Here is an 18,084-nt window from a genome sequence, read left to right as displayed (position 1 = left end):
TACACAGCGTGTAAACCGAGTTGTCAAATTCTTCCCCTCTAAAAGACGTTTAAAAAAAAGTCGTTTTAAGTGAAACGGAACCCCGTCTTCGTGTGGACGCCAAGCTCAAAAGGGATAAATAAGTTGCCGAGTGAAAGGGCTTAAAAAACAAACAAAATATAATCAATTGCAGAAAGGAAATAGCTTTGTTCACCTCAAATTACTTTTCCTTTAATTGTACATAAAAATTAAGACATAAATCATCTTAGAGCTATAATGAAATCCGGTTTGCAGGAATGTAAAAAAGATACACAGCATTAAACAAAAAATGAAGAGTGACAATTATGAACTTACAGTAATTATAGGATATTAAAAATGGTCCTTGATTCTCAGGGAAGCGATGGTAGTTGGTAATGATTTAACTTCTGGGCCAGTGGTTCACTTGTACAACCCGTAGGCTAAGGTGTATCACAGGATATTAGAAGGAGTCCTTAATACTCAGGATAGCAGCGGTGAAATGTTATAATCCCCCTTGTGGACAAGCGTTTCATTTGAATAACCCTTGGGTGGGGTGTATAATAGGAAATCTATGCTCAGATAAGCGGTAGCGATAGGTTATGATCTCCTTAGGGACCAACTGTCTACCTGCACAAGCTATTGGTCGATGTCTATTTTGCAAAATAAAATTGAGTCTCTCGTGAATCTTTATTATAAAATTTCGATGAACATACATTTGATTATCAAATTGCTTGCAATGAAATTGTATCTTAACCCTTTACGCCCTGAATTAAGTTTAAAATAGGATTTTACAAAAAAAAATGAACATGGATGGAGATAGTTAATATTTGTAAAAAAAAAAAAAAGTTCCAAAAATTTTAATTTTTTTGTGAATAGTGATGGATCTTTGAAATTTAATTTTTGAGGGTTTTTGTTCCAAAATAAATTTATTTTTCTGCGAATAAGTATTGATTTTTGATTTCTTTTCTTGACGAAGTGCAGAGGACTTATAAATACAAATATATATTATATACAATAAGCAAGTTGAAATGCTACAAAAATTCATATGAAGATGATGAGGAAAATGTAAAAACTTTAATAATAGTTGATGAATGAAAAGATAATACCTAAACCTACATACATATTAGTTTTGCAGTTGTAGAGCAATTAAATTAAAACAAAGGTTTCTTACGATTTAACAGAAGTATCCATCTTATTTTTTAAAACACTTATTGCAAACATTTTAAGCGCTATTTAGTGACTCCAACTAGCTGAAGTTAAACATCTCTTATCAAAAATATTCGAATCCAACTCCACACCACTAAATAAGTCATCTTGCATTTTTTTTTTTTTTTTTTTTTTTTCCACGAGTTATATTTTAGACAATTTTCCTAATAAGACTCCTATTTAAACGATGCAATTATATTTCAAGACCTACCGATGGAATGAAAAGTTATGTTAGGATTTAAATACTATATGACACATTTTATGAAAATGAATAAGTTCTGAACAAATTTTAAAACTATATTGATTGTCCAAATAGGCGAAGAAAGAAGAGAAGAAGATTGGTTGCGTTGTCTCAGGGAGCCTACGTTAAGGTGAGAACTGTTGTTGATACCTCTTATTCAAGCTGCAGTTGTAGGAGTTAAGAGGCTCTACAATCCGAGCTTTATATGTGGCTTGACACACACCTCGCCCCTTCCTAGATGAAGACGGACAGGACGTGCACACATGTCAGTTACTTAGTTTTGTCTATGAAAAGTACCTCCTCGGGATCCTCCGCACGCCACCTATCGTTTATGTGATACCTTGGCTTCCGCGGATATATTTTCGTCCTAAAAGAGGCAGCCTGCTTGAGCGACGAGAGGTGGCCCAAGGACTTATTGGACTAGAGCTTCTTACGAGCCTCAAAAAGCCCGGCTTTAGCTGTAACACGTAGAAATTGTGTAACCGGATCTGTTGTAGAGGCCCTGTGGACCAGGTCGAGAAATTGAGCTGTTTGTTTTCCTCTTTTCCCTCATCAGAAGTACAAGGGGTCATAAAGAAGTAGGTTCGAAATTATTATAAAAATGTGCAACATTTATGTTTGATATTTTCTATTTTAAAATGGATTAAAATTGAATTCAATACGCTCATCTACCACTAATATTGCAAAAATGCATTACAAATAACTTCAAGTTGGGGGATAATCATTTTAAACCTTAAATTATGTGTGGAAGATACATTTATCCTTAATATATGAATGATGGCGTGACTTCTGCAGGGTCAAACTTCTGCTGAGAGAAAATTCCCAGGCCTAAACTACCTGGGACGTAACATCCTAGAACCTAAATAAATAAATAACTACAAAGTAAATCAATATTTACTTAAGTATTCGACATATTTTTAATCAAGTTATAGATGCATTTTGGATAGAACTACATTATCAGTGAAACTAGAGATTTTGTTTTATCCGGATTTGACTACACATATGACTATAGGGTACGAACTCTGTTTAACAACTAAATTTTTTTTAGTTTTTTTGTTCTTGATGGATTTTTTTATAAACAAATCATCTGATTTTAAGAAAAACCAATGCCAATTAAAGCTGAATAACTTTTTTCTATTATTAAATATAAGTGCCTTTGACATCAGTAACAATCTCAGCTCGATATCAGAAAAGGGACATGTCTTGAGGACAGTTTCCTTAGTCGGACTCCTGAATTCCTCCCAGATCCTGGATACCAGCTCGGATTTTTTATTGCAGGAGGATATGTTGGCGTGTGACTCAAATTTGACCCGCACAAAGAAGTCCATGGGTTTGAGGTGTGGTGAGCTAGGAGGACAAACACTGGGTCCAACAAATTTAAAAAACAATTCTGACAACTAAGTCAAAGTTTTCTTTGCAGTATCTTCTCTGTCAGAAGTTGGGCTCTTTGCATCTTGTATAATTTGTATCACAAATCATCTGCCACACACTTCCTGATCAGCCTTTAAGAACAATTGAGATCACTGTCAATGGCCCTCGTCGATTTAGATAGCTCATCCTCAATGAATTTGCATTGAAATCCTGATCATTTTGGCAGTCTGACCTATCTTGTGATCTGGACGCTTTGCTATTTATTCCTATTTACCTCCAGACTCTTCCAGTTCCTTCCTGACTCTCCACCAAAAGGACTTGTCCAGCTTTAAGAAGTTTGCAAACTCAACATTGTCTCGTCCGATGGGGATTGCAACTTTGCATTTGCTACGATTTTAGAATAAATACTTCTTTGATCGTTTCCATTTATTTTAAGTAACGCCAAACACCTATGACTAGCAACCAAAACAACAATCAACGTTCTACCTGTGCTTGCACAGCTGTCGGAGGTGCTCAATGTTCGATGTTAAAAAACAGCCACACACTCTTTGTAATTATTTTTAAAAAAATAATCCTAATCCAAGTTTAGCTTGGAATTCAAGTATCTCTATTAAATCAGATGGGAGTAAGTCAATAAAAACCGAGGGATCTATCCAAGTTTGCAAGTGCTCTCATCATTAGGTGAAAGAGGGGGAAAATCCTACCTTAAACTTTATTAGCAAGAACAATAATACTTACTTATTTATAAACTTGTTTTAAGGAATTACTTTTGACATTTGTTATTATCTATTTTACAAATTAATAAGACCTTTTATACAGCAAATAAATTGCATAGTCTACTTAAAGTCATATCTTCCAATGTATGAGACATTTACATAGTCGGTAAAGAGAACACTCACTAAAACGTAATATAAACCCTCTCTAATAATAGAAAAAAAAGAATTTCAAGAAAATTGCAGACAATAACAAAAAATATATTCGCACACTAGTTTTTTCATGTTCATGAAATACAAATCACTAGATACATATTATAATCTACTAATACCTATAAAGTATTTATACGCACGTATCTTATAAACTTATACAAATGACTGCATAAATATAAAAACAATCTTGAACAAAAGTCAAGAAAAGGAGAAATTCCCTTTTTACGTCATATACCTATATGTAGAGTCCAATATTTCATAGACATATTTGAGTCAATTATAGGCCTTGTATTCAAATTTGTGGTTATGAATTCAATTACCAAAGAGTTTTAGCAACGGATTTAAACTTTATCTGATGAAAGAGACTTCTATTAAACCCGATGTGGCCCTTTCAAATAAAATGTATCATTTTTTTATTGTGACAATCATTGATCTATTATAAGTGCAATTTCCGACGCCTCCAACTGAATTATATGAATAGTTTGTTAATAAAAAATGAATCGTCGAAGAATACAAATGTAATTCATACGCAATTTTGAGAAAAAGCATTGTATCTTATTTTTGTGTTCATCAACCACATTTGTATTATGGTTATATATTATGTTTGTTTTATGAAACTACATCTTGTAATAATTATTTTTGATCGAACAAAAAGTGATAAAAGTTTGCTGTTTTTTGAGGAGGTTGTATTTAAAGTATCAATCAACTTAATAATTATTTTATAATATATATGGCATATTTGATTCCCAAATATGAGGCTATAATATCTAAAAATGCCCTTAGTATATTACTTTTATGATATAAGTGCACTTTTCTGTTGTAATATGTATTGTGATTTGTCTGTTACCTCATATTATAAAAAAATCTAGAGTTGATTTATATGGACAATGCTTTTTGTGCCTGAAAATATCATTAATTAATACTGGAGTTAATAACTATGAATGCATTGTCCATATATAAAGTCAAATATGTAATTTAACATTCTTACAACAATTAGGGTAAAAATTAGGGCGTGATGTTATAGATATTAAAATACAGAAACACTATTCAAGCAATGCTTAGATCATCACATTCCCTTAATTGACCTTAAACTACATAGACTTTGTAGACAACTCCCCATAAGCAATGATAACTTTCGATAAACTTAGGGGTTTCCTTTCAAAGTTATTCAGGATTCGAAAAAAACTAATACACATATGAAATAAGGATATACAGTAAAAAATTGAAAGTGTTGTAACTAATTACCTTATAAACATAACAGCGATAAATAGATTTTAACATCAACATCAACACATACGAATACAATACTCCAATTCGAAGGAATAACAAGTAAAAGGACGGAAGGGAATTACTATTATTAAAAAATCGACTAGAATGTAGGATCAGTAACGTAATGTTAACTAAGGTGACGATGTTTTAAGTTATAACTAAGTATAAGGATGGAAATTTCAACAGTAAAGTACGAATAACAACTGACGTCATGGGAAAGCAGTCGTAGTAATAATATAGAAAGCAAAAGTAGTAATAGGAAGCTGAATTGAAGAATTTTCACCATTAAGGAGTGCTCGCTATATTATCACCCACCCTCTCTCTCTTTCTTTCTTTCCATCCCTCACATCTGACATTCTATGCGTTAAAAAAAGCGGCATCTAACAAAAGTTTTTCCAACTAAATAATGCCTACGTAATCCATCTTGCGTTTTGACTCTGTGACAGAAATATTCATGTGTAGTTCACAAGGAAGAAAAACTATTTTTCATTATTTAAAATTATCAAAAGAAGGAATTGGTTTACTAATTTTTGAGTTATAAATACTCATTATTTCAATAACATGTTACTAAATTGTGTTTAATAGTATTATTTATTCATGACATTTTGAACAATATCTGTTCGTGTACTAAGGTACCTAAAAGATAACATTATATTCTCATGAAAAGTGCATATACAACACATACACCAGAGTTACTGTATTTTCATAGTATTTGTAAAGTAGTACTCTTAGTTAAAATATTGGGTTACGATTATTATTTTTCATTTGATCTAAATATTAAATCCCACCAATAGAAAAGCTTGAAATAAACTTTGTCATTGGCAAATGAGTTTAAAATCCATTTTTCCTCTCATGAAGCATTTTGTTTTAATTCAAGAATTCTACGTAATATATCACATATAGTTATGTGAGAATTGAATAAATCCTTGTAAGTTTAATTCAAAATTAAAAGTTTATGTTGGCAACTTTGATAGACGACATATCTGCTGACAGAAATCACTATAAAAAACTACAAAGATATATTTTTGTTCGTAAAAACTAAAGTGCTCCTTTTTTCTCGCTAATAGTATTAATTTCAAAATAGGGATATATTAAAATAAAGCAAAGTATATCTGTATGTATGTTTGTATGCATAAGTCATTTGTTAACCTAGATACTTGATCTAAGAAATATCATTACATTCGAGCGCACGGGCATTATAAAAAAATACTATAAACGAGGGTAGTCTGAAAAATTCTGATTTTTTATATTATTTTTCAACATAGTCTCCTTGGAACTCTACATAATTATCCCAGAAATGCTACCATCTCTTTTACCAGTTCCGTCTGCTTTGTCCCTGGGAGAAGTGTGTAAAGTTACAAGGAGACTATGTTGAAATATATAAATTTTGAATTTTTTTTTACAAAAATACTCATATCAACTCACTCAAACGACTATTATATAACGACTGTGTATCCAAAATGGCTGAAACTTTAGTGAGTAACTGTAACTAAGGTAACATATAAGGTGTATTGATAACCTCTTTTTTTTTTGTTTAAAATTGTACTGGTTATTTTGATGACGTCAATTGAGGAGGAAATTCAAATTTTTATAACTAATTGTATTAATACATCATATATTAGTATTTTAATTTCTTATCATACAATTCTATTAGTGTAAATGTTTACCCTCCGAAGATCAGAGTACTAAAATTAATTTAAAAAAATAGATAAAAAGTTGTTTTAAATATTAAAAAAATAGTTCAGATCATTTATTTTCAAATAAATATAGTAAAGCGAAGAAATCAATAATTTATTAAGTATAAGTGGATATTATGCACTAAATATGAAATGATTATTTGAAATATATAAACTAACAATAAGATTTTAATTTGTAATTTATCTTGAATATAATAAAAATAGAGTTCAATTTAATTATCTTGCTAACATAAACAAATATAATGCCTTAAATAAGCCTCCTTTGCCTTGTGATTTTGACTCTTCTCTCTAGATATATATATATATTTAATAATACTAGGGAAATCAAGTTTTCTAAAGCATCCTCACTTTTATATAGCATGGAATAGTCAGTAATAAAAACTAATAATAGTTATGAGTTTATAGTGTCTACATGTCTGAAGAGAATCTCAATAACGAAATAGCATTTGCAAGTACAAAAAAAAACAGAATGAATCAAATAATCGTAATATATTTTTTTTTTGGATACATTTTAAATATTGTCTTTAAATCAAATAACTTATTTTTAGCTCATATGGCACACTTGGTAATTTATTTATTTTTGTAAAGATCCAAGATATTCGACATAGTAATATTCCAATATCCTAACATGCAATTCAGCTGCTTAGAAGAGGATTCAATAATTTTGGAAATTGCAGACATTCAAATATTATAATAAAATCTACAGAAGTTAAGAAGTCAAGCATATTTTTAACAGATAATCATTTAATAGTTTCCAATAACTATTTATAAGCAATGGTAGGATAGAATATGCTTTGCAAAACTATCAACAAAAAAAAAGGCACATTATCTTTAAAGTCTACAATAATCTTCCCCTTTTTTCCAATAACAAAAGGGCTCACAAGTAATTAAGAAATCATTAATCAGGGTTAGGCTTAAAGTATCCAGCTTATATAGTTATCCATATGGACCATGCATTTCTGCATTGTATGCATCAAGGAGACTTATACTGAAATAGTTTTCTTAGAGTAGAAGACGAATGGACTTAAGGAGAAAAGGACTCAAGAGCTTCAATTAAGGAGCAGTGGACGGAGGATGAGAACTATCCAAATACCTCATTGGATCTTTCAGGCGATTATTCTGTATTCTAAACTGGTTCTACCTATAAAATATTGTGAGGAGTGTCTTTTTCTATATGATGTTGATTTTTTAGATGTTTTATAACACTCTATAGTTCTTAGATATAGAAGTATACGATGATCTCGTAAAAGATCTGGAATAATTTTTGCATTCTTGACTATAGAGGCAATGATTCACAAAATCAGAAGTCACTATCATAGACCTAGATGTGAGGCACATTTGCACAATACAGGATTCTTCCATTAAATAAGATTATATCCGCCGAGTAAGGGACAACATCCCTTTAATTTGAAGAGAGGATCAGAAAAGGTTTTATATATTCAAATAGATATAAATAGATATAATATGAATTCCTAAGAAGCGGAAAGGATGGGCGGATACGGATGAATATATCCGAATATGTCGTAAGAAAGATATGTCCAAATCACTAAGAATTAACTGTATTCCCACGCATTCACAACTTTCTTATCCTCTTTTGGCTTCTAGTATTTATCTATAATTAAAATTAACACTTATCAGGAATGAGTAGCACTGAACTTGGGTCCGTTGTGACGTCATCAAAGAAGTTCTCAGTTAACGTCAATCAGACTGTGTTGCAAGTTTATTATCGACACACATTATATATAGTCACCTTGGATGTGATTAAATTTTCATTTACGAGTGCTGCCATCTTCACGTTGGGGTTGAAAACTTTTCAGACCACCCTCGTATGTACGGAGTTGTGGGCAATTCTATGCAAATGTAACATCCATAACGCTGGGTATTTTGTTACTTCTCTCAAAATCCAAAGGGTCAAAACATTTCATATTGTAGGATTATCTGTATCACGATAAGTGTAACTGAAATATGTATACTTATTTTTCGTCATTCAAATCAATGCCTTGTCAATGTTAAGCCATGGACATCTCTAAGCTCCTGGACGCCGGCTCCATAAAGTGGCTGGATGTTTTACCACGTATTATTATAATTATTCACTGTTTAGAAGAAGATATACTTAGTTTTGATATGATTTGATTGTTATCTTATTGTTTTCAATTTATTATATAGTGATTTTTTATTATTGAATTGTCTCATTTTGGAAAATAATTGGATAGAAATGCTGTGCCCGAGCAAGAACCCTAACATTAGTTATCACAAATTTGCTGGTTTCAATGTACCGCCTAATCCTCATCTTCAGTAATGCTGGGAAAGGGCAATACCAAAAATCAATCACAGATCTTAAAACCAAACAACCATTTTGACAATAATTGAAAATTCAAGGATATGTTGCCTACATTTTAAAGAGGAAGACTCAATTACTAATTCCGTGTACAAGCGGAATGGTAAAGGCCGGGAGTACAAAAGGCAACTTCGTAGTCGGTAAAGCACCTCAAATTTCAAGAAATTGATTAATTTATGACTTGCAGCTTGAAAAAGGATGTTGTCTCCTCTGTTTGCCCAAAGTAAAGCAATGTCATGCTTAAGCCTCCGGGCTATTTTTCCTTCTCATCACCACCACGAAGGCCAACCTGAGCTTCCACCAGTAGACAAAGACTCCAACTTGAACACCAACGTCAAGAGGCATTGGAGTCTGAAATGTTCAAGGAGGAAGAAGTACACTCGTCAACTAATATATTTGTTAAGTTATGAAGAGAGACATTGCCATAAGGAGTTCTTTTTATTAAAGCACCCAAATTGTCCCTGGTAAAACTTGATGCTCCTGAGGTCAAGGCCTTAGAAATCAAAGCAAGTTTCGAAATTGAGGACAACCTCACCTTCAATGATTTCCTAGGACATCAGAGGATCAGCAACACTTCAATATCTCACTGTCTTGGATTAAAATCGAATAAGATCAATTTCATGACTAAAGAAATCAATATTGGTGCATATCTTGAATGATTGGAGCAATTGACTTAATATGACAAGTGTGAAGTCATTTTGAACTTGCTGTATAGATTGAAAGAATCCCATGACTTGGAGACACCCCAAACACCAAAGTGGGAATTTTTAATAGAGCAGTTGCCACTACTCTTCCAGAACCCAAATGTGAGGAGGTAAGCTGCATGCCTTCTTTCTGCTTGTGTTTTTGTGGCAAAATATGAGTATTGCCCTCTATGACCAAATTTATTGATCAAATAGTCTAACAATTCTATTTCCCAAGGATCTTAGTGCCCTTTCAAGTGCTGTAACTGTGGAGGTAGTTTTGCCATCTTCAACCTTGCAATATTTGAGTGCCAGAATAAAGTACCTGTACTAAAGAGAACGAAATATGACTCTCATAATTGATGAGGTCTACTTTACTCAAAGAGTGGAGTTTGTGAGAGGTAAGTTTCTATGAACTGAGAACAATCAAACCACTAGAACCATCATCACCTTTATGATAAAGTATGTTGGGGGAAATACATGGATATTGGATTTTTTATACCTGGGGCAAATTTGAATGCCAAATTCATCTTAAGTCAATATATAGTCATTATGCAAGCGCTTTACCAAATTGGATTTATTGTTGTAGCCTTATCTGTCGATAACCACCTTCCAACAACAAGTTTAACTCGCAGCTTCTTTGTGGTGGTCATCTGCAAACATCCATAATGCATCCTCACAATAAATCTCTGAAGGTGCATCTCCTCTTCGATTTTGTGCACAATTTCAAAAATGTCTATAACTTTTTTTAGCGGCAAGTATACTTCAATATCCCCCTGAACTCTCCTGGTGCCAAAACATTTTACGTTCAAATTTTTCTCACATTTAAGAGATCTATCAGAAAGAACCCACGTATAAAGTAAGACAAGCTCATAAACTTACTCTCAAGTTCCTTCATCCGACAGCAATGGAAAAGACAAAAGTGTAGTTAGCTGATTCTATTTTTCATTGATCAACCATTGGAGCACTTAAGTTTTACTCCAATGAAAGACCTGAGTTCATGGATACAGTTGAGTTTCTTGAATTTGTATATATCATGTGGAGCATCTTAAATATAAAGACACCAACAGTTGGGCTGAGGAAAAATGACAATATTAGAAAACAAATCACAAAAGAAAATCCTACTGGTTTCTTCTTCCTCAAAGAGTTTGCCGACTTACTCACTGTTTGGGAAGATAGAGGTGAAAGAGGACTTACGAAAGAAAGTTTTTTGGCAACTAAGCACACTTGTTTGGCTGTAACAGATCTTGCTGAGTACTTGCTGGATGGTAAGAATAAGGACTTTGACTATATATTGCTTACCATATTCCAGTCTGAGAGTATAGAAGAGTAGGGAAGGTTCAGCTGGTATAGACAACTAAACAGAGCTAATTATTATATTAGTGTTAGACAGATATTAGGCTGAAGAGAAAATACAGAGTAAAGTGTCTCTTAAAATTCAATTGGATGACGATTTTTGAGATTAAGGACGTGCTTGGGGATGTAGACAAGAATAAAGTTGAAATACTCCCATTGATTGGGACCCTTCAGACCTAGAAAAAATGAGCAGTATTGGAAAAAGTAATGTATTGTATTTTGTTGCTGGATGAATCGTATTCTCTCTCAATAAGAAAACGAAGTGCTCATCATACAGATCTCTTCAGGTTGGCAATTATTCTCCATTTAACACAAGCATAAGGTTGGTAGCTGAATCCGAAGAGTAACAAGTTAACTTAGCTAAGTTGATAAAAATTATGAATAGAGGAGGGCTCTCAACTCCAACCGATATTCTATTTCTTACTTTTCTTTACACTCATTCTTTATTAGGCTAAATTATTATTACTTCTTTACACCTCGTGTTATGTATTTGTCTAAGTGATATTACACTATTCGTATTATAGGGGTTACCTGTGCATGTGCACATGACATTATGTTCCTTTCCCTTTTATTATTATTCCTCTTGGGTCTTCCTTCGTATTGTTATAACGTGCTAATAAAGAATAATAACGATCATTATGGTCTATCTCTTCTAATCATTTCGATCCCTCGTTCCTCTGTGCCGTGGGTGGTTGGTGACAACTTCGAATATAGTATTAATTACCTTTTCTTACCCAGGTGCGTACATACTATAGTTGTAATCCACAACACCTCGAATCCAAGAGCTTCTTTTGTAATTACGTTTCGGGAAAAATGATGGATAGTTCTGATTCAGCTATTGAAGCTATGAATCCCATTGATTGCGGACAAGGTCACAAATGGAGTACTTTCCACGACGAGACAATGTGATGGGCAATAATTTGGTGAGGCAACTAAATGATGGGTTCCGTAAAGGGAGCAGAAAAAGGACTTCAAATTAGAATATGTTATGTATTGCCTTTTATATACTTTTAGCTCATGACTTAGGGATTTGTTTTAAATAGATACTAATGTACCTTTTGTTTTACGTGTTGATATATTTTAATAGTTATGTCTATGTACATCCTTTTAAGTGTAATCCCTTATAGAATATATATTTAGTGTATGATTGTACCCCCAATCAAAAGGTCTTCTTATTGGCTTTACTACGGTCCGTTACTTCCGTCTGTTGGTGGTGTTCGAAAAACACTACAGAATACATCTAAGACTGTCAAGCTCTCTTCAAGAAAGATTTCTAAGCTTCAATCAGGCTCCACTTAATTATGTACATTTTAATGTATTTCTTTAATTATCTTTTATTGTCTAATAAAAGCACTTACCCGTCCTAATTATGTTAGTTATAAAAACTTCATATTCCTTTTTAAGACTGTGAGCCACTTTCTGGAGCACGCTTTTAAAGTCAATAGTACATAGATTAGAGATGTGTTTGGTTAAGCTTAGTTTCCAAATTTCAATCTGAATGTTACATCTATAACGCTAGAATTGCCCTTCTGTATAAATGGTAAGTAAAAATGAATGAAATTTCGCAGGAGGTCAACTCCATACAATAAAATATGAGTTGAAGGCTCTTTTTTAACAATGATGGAGTGTAATTAAATCTCAAGGAAGTACTTAAGTCTATAAAATCTTCCCATCATATTAATTTTTTTAATTATTATTTCATTCTTCATGAAAGAGCATCTATGTATTGAGCAACTGTGAATGAAAAACGGAGATTAACACTGAGGATTTGTTACGGAGTTATCTTCTATATTATTAAAACAAAGTTTGTTTGTTTTTGTCGACGCCCAATAACCGTGGGGAATGAGGGGTATTAGTACTAGTAATTGATAAGAAACCTAATATCTTGCAGATTACTAACATATACTTTTTTTAGAATAGATGTATGTTTACGAGGCCAGCCTTTGACTAAAATCTCGTTGGAGAAATTGTTTATTCGAAAAGAACACCTTCCCCCTTCATCCTAAAGACAAATCCTAATAATAAAAAAGATCATCCAATTTTTGTTAGTGTAATAGTCTGGCAAAAATTTGTCAAATTCGAAAAAAATTGTTAGAAAGTAGTAACACCTGGGTTCACTCCCAAAAAGAAAAGCTCTAATCACAGTCTTGACCCCTGAATTATGAATTGTGTTAATGCAAAAAAAAAAATGACGATTCACTATGACAAGAAAGGTTAACCTTCTGAAGTAAAAAGCTGTGGAATTATGACTGCTTTACTTAAGTTGTCAAAAGTTAAAGATATCGACACATTTTTAGATAGTAAGGGATAGGTCAACCTCATACTCAATTTACAATTCATCTTTAGTTTTCATTTTATATATGTGTGACTTAGATACATACATAGTATGGGAGTATAGGGACATTTTTTTCGTACATCAAAACAGCTTCAATTACAAAATTAAATATTATATATTAGGAGATTAATATGAATAAATATTAATCAATCAGTTTTTTCAACTTTTCTTTGAGATATTGATAGAAGACTGATTTTGAGGAATAAAAGTAATGTTTGTTAAACCTTGTTGTTTGAAAAAAAATGTTGCATGGGGGAAATAATTTTCACATTGCCCTTTGTGGGAGTAATATACATCTATACTTTATTTTAAAGAATAATTGCAAAGGATTACTGGGCGTAAAGTAGTAAACCAAGTAGCACATCGAAGGCATTATTCGGTAAAAAAATATATTGGTCAAAATTTACTTTATTTGTCCGCTAGAGGTTTTATTATTTCACGCATTTTGGAGAATCATTTCTTGTTCTCTCGTAAAGGATTCAAGTACTGTACTGTTTTTACTTTTATTTACTTCATTACTCATATACTTTTTGCTTGAACAATTACGGAGAAGGAATTGTGATTCAAAATGATTTTCATATACAAAATGGTCAGCAGGTTTCCAATTAGGAAGATATTTAAGATTTGGTATTTATTTTTTTCTTCTTACGACTTTTTTTGCATTTTTGGGAATGGGAAATTTAATTAAAGCGACCGTTTCCTTCAAACTTTTGGATATTTGACTCAGTTCTATTTTTGCATCCTCGGACACTACAATGACCGATTATTTTGGAGTAATTTGTTTCAAATTTGCTTAATAATAATATAAAATATTTAAGACTAGAATAAATTATATACGTATTATTACTTCTCCAAACTTATTAACACTTCATAGTACGTACAATAAATAAATGAGTGAAGTCATAGAAAAGCAACATCTTGCGAAAATATTATGACAAATATTGACAATACCATTTTCTCAGGCTAACGGTGCTCGATGCACTACTTGGTTTAATACTTTAACCGGGTGGGCATAACTCGGGTAAAGGAGGGAACTGAAAATATCATTGATAGTGGTTCATATTATTCCTTTATAATGTTAAACCCCTTTGGCGAGGGCGAGCATTATAATATTTGAATGATTATGATTCATAATAATTACAATGTAATAATTTATGAACTTAAAAAAATTAATTTTGTTATAAACTTCAAATAACATAACAACATATATGCAAAAAAAAGAAAATATAGATACGAAGCCCCTTTTTTATTTGTGTCAAAAAATTGCCAACTCTAAATTTGCGAATATAATTTCCAAAAAACTTTTGTGCACTAATTTTGATAAAGAAGTTGTAAATAGCATTTATTGGAATTTTAGAGAAGAACACTGACCTTCCAATATTTTTTGACCCATACAAAAACTAAAAAATTATTTAAAATAATGTGTTCTAAAAAATGACCCTCGATAACTGGTTCATTTTTGCAAATATTGCCAAAATCATGTCATGAAATGTTCTGAAAATTGAAAAAACTATATAGCATTTTGGAAGGTCTATACCTTTTTGTCCAAAATGCATCGATTTGTGGCATTTTTTCTTAAAAAATTGACTCTATCAGCTCTATCAAATTGTGAAGTTTCTATGTGTGGCCTCTAAATGACAGACTCTGTCGTAGAAGGAATCGCAAGCTCTTGAAGACCTTAATCATTGCCCGTTGAGCTATTTCTTGCTGTTGACGGTGGTTAACGTCCATTTTCATATCAATTTTAGAATCAGGTTTGAAGCAATTTGCTACCATTGCGAGTCTGTGAGAATTTGAAGCCTGGTAGCTATTAAATCTGGGTGACGCTTTCTTCCAGTTACAAAAGCCGACTGAAACAAATGCTGCTTCATTGATCTTGGCCAATTTCAAGAGTTTGCGTTTTTGTACCTGTGCTCAGTAGAAACACAGTATCCTTTTCAGGGAGAGTTTGTTTGGATACAGGGGTAGCTTTGGTACCATTTGGCTTGAAACATAATTTTTTGCGTTTTAGTTTCTACTACAGGAATGGAAGAAGTAGGATGTGATTGGGGCAACCCCAGGTGGCAAACCCGGCATCAGCTTCATCATCATATTTCGCCTCAGATTCTCCATCAACCTCAACGGCACTTTCTTCTCGTTGAACTTCAAGGAGAACAGCCCTACCTCCGACATCCTCCGATTTTGATGCAGACGGATATTCGTCATCATGTTCTTCATTCTCATTATGCTTGAAAAATGAAGTGATCATTGACGTTTTCAACTTCTTATTATGAACCATTATAAAATACTAAAATCAATTCACACTGTGAATTATTTAAGTGGCACACTTGCATATAGATCTAGGAAAAAATAATATGACCTTAGACCAGCTCGATACTTATTGTAGTGACAACTGAACAGTCTTTTTTATTTTTTTTAAGTATTTTAATCCGTTCTATCAATATTGTTTATGTTTTATTGTTGATATCCAATAGTTCATAGAGTTAAACAGAGGATCCACATAGCAATTACTTAAGCTTAAAATACCACGTGATGTTCAGATAAAATTACAACCACGACAAATATCATAGTCTTATAATTGTACAAAGTTCATATGAGTTCACCAAGTGGAATCTATCTTCAAAAAGGTTGTTTTTCATCACAACAAGCTGCGTGATTGGAGCTTGTGCTCCTCCAGATAGTATTATAACTCATTGCCCTTAGTTACATAAGTGAGATTATTATTTAAATAAAGGAAGGCGATTCTTCTGTCTGGCGAGTTTTTTCCATGGTGAATTTTCCCAGGGCAAATTTACCGGAGGCTAGTTTTCCAAAGGCAAGCTTTTCTATATATATTTCTTCCATAAAAAGTTAAAGAAGACAAGGCCTCCTGCTGAGCAGATTCCAACGTGTTTTGGTTTTCTAGCTAACTGCCTTAGCGCGTTCCTTCTCTCCACTCACCTAATGCACACATAACACGGCGTATGCTCTTAATCCGCATCCCTTATTTTCAATAGCTTATTTCACCTGATAAAACACAATTACAATAATGATGAGAATTAGTATTGTCATCATCAGAATTATTATTAGTAGTAGTATAATTGATATCATTATTATTATCATCATTAAGACTGATATTTGACTTCCACCACGCTTTTATTAGTGACGTCATAGTGTATAAGTAGTTGTGTTTTTTTGTTTACATTTTCCAAGGTATAAAATAAAAACAATCTATATTCTTGATTCTAAAATTTTACAAGGTCTTCATTTGATTAAAAGTCATTCAAACCCATTGAGGATCTTCCACGTTGTAGTGAAGCATATGAAGCTAAGTCTCAGTTTTCTACAGAGGATCACATTGCCATAGTAGACTCCAGCGTGGAACGAAAAAGATTGTCGGATTTCCTTCAACTCCATTAGGAAAATTAAATTGAATGGTTATTAGTTATTATCTATTCTGTGATAACTCTTCAGCCTTGTCATCATCAATTCTATCGTTGATTACTTTTAAGTTATTTGTATTGACTGTCTTTTGTTAGGATGGCTATAAATTATCATAAGCATTCTTCGTCAAATAGAAGATACTAGATGAAGACTCGTTTGAGAATGTGTGGAGTTCAATCTAACAAAAGATCGTGTTACTTCGTCACCCCCGCATTAAACAATAGGTCATTGTGATAAAGTGCAACATAATTACATATACTGGGGATCATGAATTTAAAAAAAAAATCATAATATGCATTGTTATCTAATGATTTAATTAAACTTAAGTATCTTAAAACGAATACTTTATTGAGATAGAACTGATTAATCCACATTCAAACATTTCCCATATTGACTCGTTGTGGATTTGACACAAGAAGAAAACTTTGCTCCCAATAGCATTACAGTTGTGTTAAAGAAGAACTCTTACTTCGAAAAAATGTTGGTCATCCAATTTCTGAGGAATTGCTTGACAAGGTTTTTCGACTTAGCTAGAACACAGGCACTCACATTTCTTTCATCTTCACATTCATCTTTTCTAACACAAGTGTTACATTGGTTTGAGATGATTTGTCTAATGTATCCAAATATATTTCATTAGAATCTTCTTCAAAATGGTCCACTATCTTAATTCATTTCGTTTTTCTTGGAGCTTGCTCAAATCCTTCTCCAGGTATGAAAGCTCTGGAAGGGATAGCATCTTCTTTCAATTTTATTTTTATAAGTAGTCCCAGCAATTCACCTTTTAAATCCCTTTTGTAAGCATTTTCCTCAAAATGACTATCACAAATTCTAGGATATTTTCCTAGTGGGTCCTTTCGATGAAAAGCACTTTCCCATTTTTTCCTCCTTGAGGATTGTTTGGAAAATGATGATAAATTATGTTGCCAAGAGAATCAAAATTGGCAACTGCACAAGTGACAGTTTCATTATGAAATACATTATACTTCTTCGGCGAGTAGGGATTATTATCGTAATAATAATAATGAATTAGTAATAACATATATATTGTAAAATGTAAATAAGATGTAATATCATACTCCAAGGATACCAAACTTATCTCTTTTGCCCCACAGCGAGGTCCCAGTTCTTAATTTTGGCCTTTTGTGAATTTGTATTTGCTACCCTTTCTATATTCAATGACGTCAAAATCTCCCTCTCTCACCCAGCAGTCGGTACGGTACATCAAATTGAAAATTCTAG

At 32.5% G+C, this 18,084-nt stretch overlaps 2 protein-coding genes and 1 long non-coding RNA gene across 5 annotated transcripts in view; 2 read left to right on the top strand and 1 right to left on the bottom strand.

The window, feature by feature from the left end:
* Positions 1–5,246, bottom strand: part of LOC121119729 (solute carrier family 53 member 1) — a 35,046-nt gene extending 29,800 nt beyond the window's left edge. The window contains exon 1 of one of the 3 annotated variants that reach the window (XR_011780713.1): positions 4,987–5,215. The gene's annotated coding sequence lies outside the window, so the exon portion shown is untranslated. Of the gene's footprint in view, positions 1–4,986 lie in introns of all 3 variants that reach the window. The other 2 variants (XM_040714489.2, XM_071889332.1) reach the window with 2 other exon arrangements.
* mRpS7 (mitochondrial ribosomal protein S7) overlaps positions 1–18,084 on the top strand; it is an 88,207-nt gene that overhangs the window by 52,053 nt on the left and 18,070 nt on the right. The gene's annotated exons all lie outside the window — the stretch shown is intronic.
* On the top strand, positions 11,147–12,243 carry LOC121119890 (uncharacterized). Its single transcript, XR_005864875.2, has 2 exons — positions 11,147–11,768; positions 11,823–12,243. It is a non-coding gene; the product is annotated as an uncharacterized lncRNA (long non-coding RNA).

Source organism: Lepeophtheirus salmonis, chromosome 6 (assembly GCF_016086655.4).
Source record: "Lepeophtheirus salmonis chromosome 6, UVic_Lsal_1.4, whole genome shotgun sequence".
Lineage (NCBI taxonomy): Eukaryota > Metazoa > Arthropoda > Copepoda > Siphonostomatoida > Caligidae > Lepeophtheirus > Lepeophtheirus salmonis.
The sequence above is the reverse complement of the archived record's forward strand: the minus strand, read 5'-3'. Positions and strand labels throughout refer to the sequence as shown.